Consider the following 6,356-nt stretch of genomic DNA (forward strand, 5'->3'; position numbering starts at 1 on the left):
TGAGGACCTTAAAAATTTTATAAGAAATTATGAGTTGTTGGGATTTGTCCTAAAAGAGAAAGTATAGACATAGAAGGATTTCATCAGAAGAGTGGCTAGATCGGATTGTAATTTGGAAAGATCACTGCGACAGAGGGTGGATTAATGGACATTGGCCTAAGTGGCAAGGGAGACACATGTTAGAAGCAATTTAAATAACTTAGGTGTGAGAAATCACGAGGAATATTAAGAAGAAGCAGGCAAGCCAGGATGATTTTCAGGGGTAAATGGGAAGGATTAGATGCACGAGGTGACAGGGAATGTGAATATGGGGAATAATCCATGTTTCCAACTTAGCCAACAGGGTAGAAGATAGTATCATTCTATGATTCTAAAAATTAGGAGGAGGAGGATGTCCCAACCATTTTTTGATACATGTGTTTTCAAGCATCCTTAGAACTTCCAGGTGGAGAGGTTTAAGCACCATCAGCATTTTCCTGAGTCATCTAATCATATCCATCATCATCAACAAGGAGGCCTGATTTCCTTCCTGTGCCTTCCACTTTAATTCCATAGGAACTCTAGCTCCTCGGATCATCTGCAATTCATGTCTCATGCTCCATTTCCCCTGTATCTTGATTTTGTCTTACAAAGGTACTGTTTTTATTGCTTGTTGTGATAGAAGGGCAGAGGAGCAGTTCTCTGATTAGGCATCCAGAAAGTAACAGATGATTTAAGAGAGGAAGGGGGGGAATGGCACAGCTGTCCCACCACCCAGATGGGATTTGGCACTTCTCAAGTCAATTGCAAAGAGCCAAACCACTCTTCCCTGCAGGATGAGAGAATAGTTGGGTACTGAGAATGTTTGAATGTGTTTTATTACAATTCATTTCTTATGTCCCAGTGAGGCAAATCCTTTTTGTGTTATCATATTATCTGATGCTCACTTGCTTGTAAACAAATTTCAGAAAGGTGCTTAAGCTTCTAAACCTCATCAGATAGCTACCACTAAGAGGAATACATTCCATTTGAATGACTTGAGGATATAGATATAATTCTACCTCTGTTCTATTTTTTTGCCCAGAGTGGCCCTCCTAAGACTAGGGAAGGCTGCATCTCATCAAAAAACTTTCAGTGTCTGGTGACAGGAGGGTCTATCAGTCTTTGTCAACATAGAGCCATGTGAGTTTGTGCCTGTACATTTATGCTGCTTTGGTGTGAGGTAACAAGATCTGCAAGTGAGAAAGAACTTGGTTCAAATCTTGATTCTCCCATACACTAGTTGCCTGTGAGTTTAGAGTATAATCGCTTGCAGCCTCTGTTTGCTCATCTGCAAAGTAGCTCTAGCAATACTTACACCGTGACACTACTGTGAGATGTGTAAGAGAGGGTGCAGCAGGGAAGTAGCTAGCACATTCCTGGCCTGTAGGTACTTAGCTCAAACAGGTAGCTGATAAATCAATTTATTTCATTCACTTCTGGGCTGTCTTACCACATCTACCACACACGATGGTCCAGAGGGAGAAATGTTATGGATGGTTCTGCTTAAATACCATGTTCTCTGATTATTTGTTAAGATCACATGAAATAAAACATGTAAAGTACCTAGAAAAATGACCGGCTCCTAAGGGTTCAATAATAACCACTTCCTTTTCCCTTTTTCCCTTGCCTCCATGCAGTGGCTAGAGCATGAACAAACTAACTACAAATGCACAGAGGATGTCTTTTAATTCTCTGATGCCTCGGCCCTGCATGGTGTGCTCTCTGGGTTGGTTGTCTGTCTGAGGAAGAAGGCAGTCTGGCTGTACCCAGGGAGCCTGCTCTGGCACCCTTCTCTCTCTTGTTCCCTGCAAAGACGGTTGCTCTGGTTACAAGACCAGATTACTTTAGTTTCTGTCTCTTTATGGGTAAAGGTCTCAGGGGAATCAGCTTATTAGGGAAAGAGCTGCATGGTTGAGTCAGCGAGGACGGTAAAGGGACTCATCGGAGGTTCTGAGATACAAAGGCGCTGTTCTTCTCTTGATGAAGCCAGGGTCCCAGTCTCAGAGCTGAGGCAGGCAGCATGGACACCCCATTTGTGACTTCTCCCTGTCTGTTATTTCCCACTTCGTGTGCCAGTGGCTCCAGTACCTGAGTCCGTCTGCTTGTTTGAATGTGTCCCCTTTGATGTCAATTCCTTGTTGAGTTACTTACAGAATTCTCTATTGTCCCGGCCTCGCTCTTTCCTGTACTGATCTGTTCTGTGGGCAGTTTCAGTGCTGCTCAACCTGCCCCCTCCCTCCTCTTAATTCTTACCTCAAGGAACTTGAAACTGCTGAGGAAGAGAGTAAGATAGGAAGTCGAACACACATCTGTGTGTTTTCTATTTCCCAGGGGTGGCAAAGACAACTGTCTTGTGAATATGCTTTTTGTTTTCACACAGTGTCCACAGGTTAATGATATTTTAGCAGATGCATTCCTACTACAGTAGCATCACAACGGCAGCAATGTGTGCATAAGGCCAGGGGTGGGGAGGCAGAGCAAGGGCCAAAAGCTTCTAACACTGATGTGTTTATTGAACTCACACAAGGAGCTGGGAGCTTTCACATGTACTAATTCATATAATATCCAAAACGACCTCAGGAATGATGTATTATCCTCTCTGTAGTTCAGAGGCACAATGTAGAGGTCAGCAGGGTTTGGAATGCCATGCAGCTCCGTCCGATTCTATACTGCATGCTCTTTCCTGTGTTCAACACCAAATTGCTCCCTGTTCTTGGGGTTGACCTCATGTTCCAAAAACCCACTGGGTTCTGTTGCTGAACAAAAGAGAAGGTCAATTAAGTCTTTTGCAAGTCTGCCTTCTTTGTGAGTTTCGGTGATCAAAATTCTCACTCTTGGGAAAAATGGCACCAGGTCCCTAGATAATGTGCCGGCTCAAAGGATCAGGTCTAGAAATGGCTGTACTTTTCAGCCCTGACCCTTCCCACTTTCCCACTGAGGAAAAAACACCCGGTAGTATTTGGTAGTATTGGCTTAAGTGTGTCTGACCCTTAACCATGCGCAAGTCTGAGAGACTTGGAAAAGCAACATCGAGGAGGGAATTGTCAATTGTGCAAAGAACTTAGCAAAGAATTTAATTCCAGGTTCCAAGTACACAATACAGTATCATATAAGTAAGAAGGAATACCTTTTCTTGGCTTTCTAGTTCGGATAAAACAAAAGAGATCCACAAAATCACGATCTAGGAAAGTAGATGATAGACAATGGGATATAGACTCTGTTCAGTCAAATGTGACTCCATTCAAGAAAATGGGAAACATTGATTTTAAATAAATATAAATGTGTGTCTTTATGTCAAAATGTCTCTCTCTCTTCCCTCATCTCTTCAGCTATCTATCATCTATCCTCCATCATCCTCCATGAACCTAACTCAATGACAGCAGGTCATCTGTGTGTTTTCTATTTCCCAAACACCTACACAGTAAACCTCAGTATCTACTGAGTGAGTGCATCTGTGGAACTTGAGCTGAGAAAGAACATGATCAAAATGGGAGCAGGAACCTTGTAGAGATATACTGGACAGAGTAAAAGAAAGAACATCGGCACCAGTAGAGCAGGAAGTCAGGGAGGTAGAGAGCTCTGTGTGGTCCATATTTGTGATCGTGAGTGCCTGATGTAGGGGGTGGTCATGGGTTGGAAAGAGACTTTACAGATATAAATATATTGAGAAGGAAAAAGATTTTAGCCTATACTACTTCTTGTCTCTTTCCTCTAAAAGGATATAGGAGTGAATAGAACAGGTAATCTCTTGCAATATATATATACTTTTTTCTTTTTTGTATGTTTTGTCTGTCTTCAATGGTAATAACTAAGCTTATATTTTTATAAGTGTTCATGGTTTTTGGTTTGTTTGTTTTCTTTTAAAGATTTATTTATTTATTTATTTATTTGACAGACAGAGATCACAAATAGGCAGAGAGGCAGGCAGAGAGAGAGAAAGAGAGAGGAGGAAGCGGGCTCCCTGCCAAGCAGAGAACCTGATGCAGGGCTCCATGCCAGGACCCTGGGATCATGACCTGAGCCGAAGGCAAAGGCTTAACCCACTGAGCCACCCAGGCATCCCTGTAAGTGTTCATGTTTTAAGAAACTCAGGTTCTGTATTTTTCCGATGAAGTACCCACAACACTAAGGTCAGGCCTCACCACTAGTTAGCACCCGGATGAGACCTGGAGTCAAGGTTCCCTGGCTACAAGCCCTTTACTGGTCATCTTTCCTCCCCTGATCTGTTTCTGTTGTCACTCTAGAATCGTGGTGTCCTCGTACCCTACCTCCTGCTCAGGGGAAGTCAAACTTCTATTTCCTCAATGGATTTTTCTTCATAATCACAGTCAAGCCCGGTGATCCCCCAAAGGGTAACCTATGCTCCACCTGCATTCCATTCAGCTACCACAGCACCTTTGCATTAAATGTGGTCCCTGCCTCCTGGGAGCATAGGGTAGAATTAGGAGAACCGCACAAACATAGGCACAAATACACATGATTAAGATGTTCAAGTGGAAGAAACTTTGAAGGATGATTAAATCACAGAGACTCCTTTAGATGAATAAAGGCCTCACTTTCCTGTACACAGGCTCTCTCACCCAAGCAAGCCCAGGGAAGGCTACCTTAGAGAGTGAAGCTAAGAGGGAGGCCTAGTCTCCCTCCCTCCCCCACCTAGTCCAAGCAGAAGCTCTCAAGGCTCCATTGTTCCCTCCACTAACATTAAATAGCACTCACAGAGCAGAGGGAGGTCCAAATACTGGGGTGGGTGAGCACCCAGCTGCCGCTGCCCTCAACACCACATCAGTAAACAGCACCACGGCAATCAATTTGGCTTTTTTGATGAAGACAAAACCATAGAGGAAACCCATTAGAAGAGGTAATAAAGGGCCTTCTTGTACAGTTAATAGAGAGCCTCCTGGATGGAACAAGCCCAGCTGTTGCTGCGGAAAATTTACTTCTGTTTTCAAGTTCAAATAGAGACTAAAACATTATCTTCGCGGGAATTGATTTTACGTCTTCCAAACACATATGCCACCTTAATTGTGATTTGTGTGATAGTTCAGCTGCTGAAAGCTTTCGTTTATCTCTACCTGGTTAAACAACTTTAAATAATAACAAGTCAATATATCTGTCTATTGACCAGGGTTCTTCTCACGTCCCCAGAGCATACTGTTGACAAAGAGAAAGGGGTTTAACCCTTCCCAGCCCCAGCATCTGTCCCTCATTCATCTCCCCTTGCTGGGTTTTGATGGGGAGAAAGGATCATTTAACAAATGAACAGAAATACGCAAGGCCTTCTCTGATGTACTTTCTCCTGCAGAGGCTGTTTTGTTGTTGTTACATTGCTGTTGTTGTTGTTATTGTTTTGTTTTTAAATTTGTTTTCTTTAATTTTAGCCTCAATACAGTCATTAAAAGAGAAGAGGTCTGATTTTTATCAAATTGTTTTGCTCATTTATTTTAGTCATAGAGACTGCTTTTGAATTGAGCTTGAGGAGAGGCTATTAAAGATGACAACTTGTTTTAGAAGACCCATATAAACAACAAAATCCATGGGCTCTCCAAAGCCTTTCTTATAAGACATACTTTTATGTTTGTTTGTTTGTTGTTTTTTGTTTTAATAGGAGTGCTTACTGTTAGGCTGGGGTGAGGGGGTGAGGGCAAAGGGGATGATTTTATTCACATGAACTCAAGCCTAGAGTTCTTTGCAGATTGGCACATTTCGGTGATAATGGTGGAGATGGGGTAAGGTTTGGGGGTTTTCTTTGTTTTTTTGATGAGCTAAATCACTTGTCATCCAGTAGGAAAACAAGAAGGGAACAGGCCAGGAAACTGAGAGCTCATCTAGCCAGAGCTCTGTTCTGCTCCTGAAGCAGAATATAGCTAGCTAGCAAGTGGCTGTCCCTCTTTGCAAGGGTCAACAAGCTCTCCTCCATTCAGTGGTGTCAAGGTGCAGCAATGCAGACAGGGTTGGGGTCTGTCTTTCCCCAGACTGTCCTGACATTTCACTAGATGACAAGGCGAGGGCACTGTAGCTAGAATCCCCATCTTCTTCCCCTCTGGCTGGCCTTGCTTCTGTATCACAGGTGAGAAAGGAATGCATGTGGAGAGGAGGTGATGAGATTGCACCTGCCTCTGGCCTGCTAGGTGAAACCTGCTTGGTATCAGCACAGTACCACAGGGAGCAGGGAGGACCGGCATACACATACACATTCTGTTGGGGGAGAAAGAAATGTCAGCCAAACAAAACATACCCTCCTGATGTAGACTGCCATGGGTATGGCAGCCGGAAGGAGGGTACAATATCCATGCGTGAAGTTTAGTGTTAAATCATATGTTGAGGATTCCTTTCAA

This window comes from Mustela putorius, unplaced genomic scaffold (genome assembly GCF_011764305.1).
Source record: "Mustela putorius furo isolate JIRA1106 unplaced genomic scaffold, ASM1176430v1.1 tig00000460_pilon_pilon_pilon, whole genome shotgun sequence".
NCBI classification, from domain to species: Eukaryota; Metazoa; Chordata; class Mammalia; order Carnivora; family Mustelidae; genus Mustela; species Mustela putorius.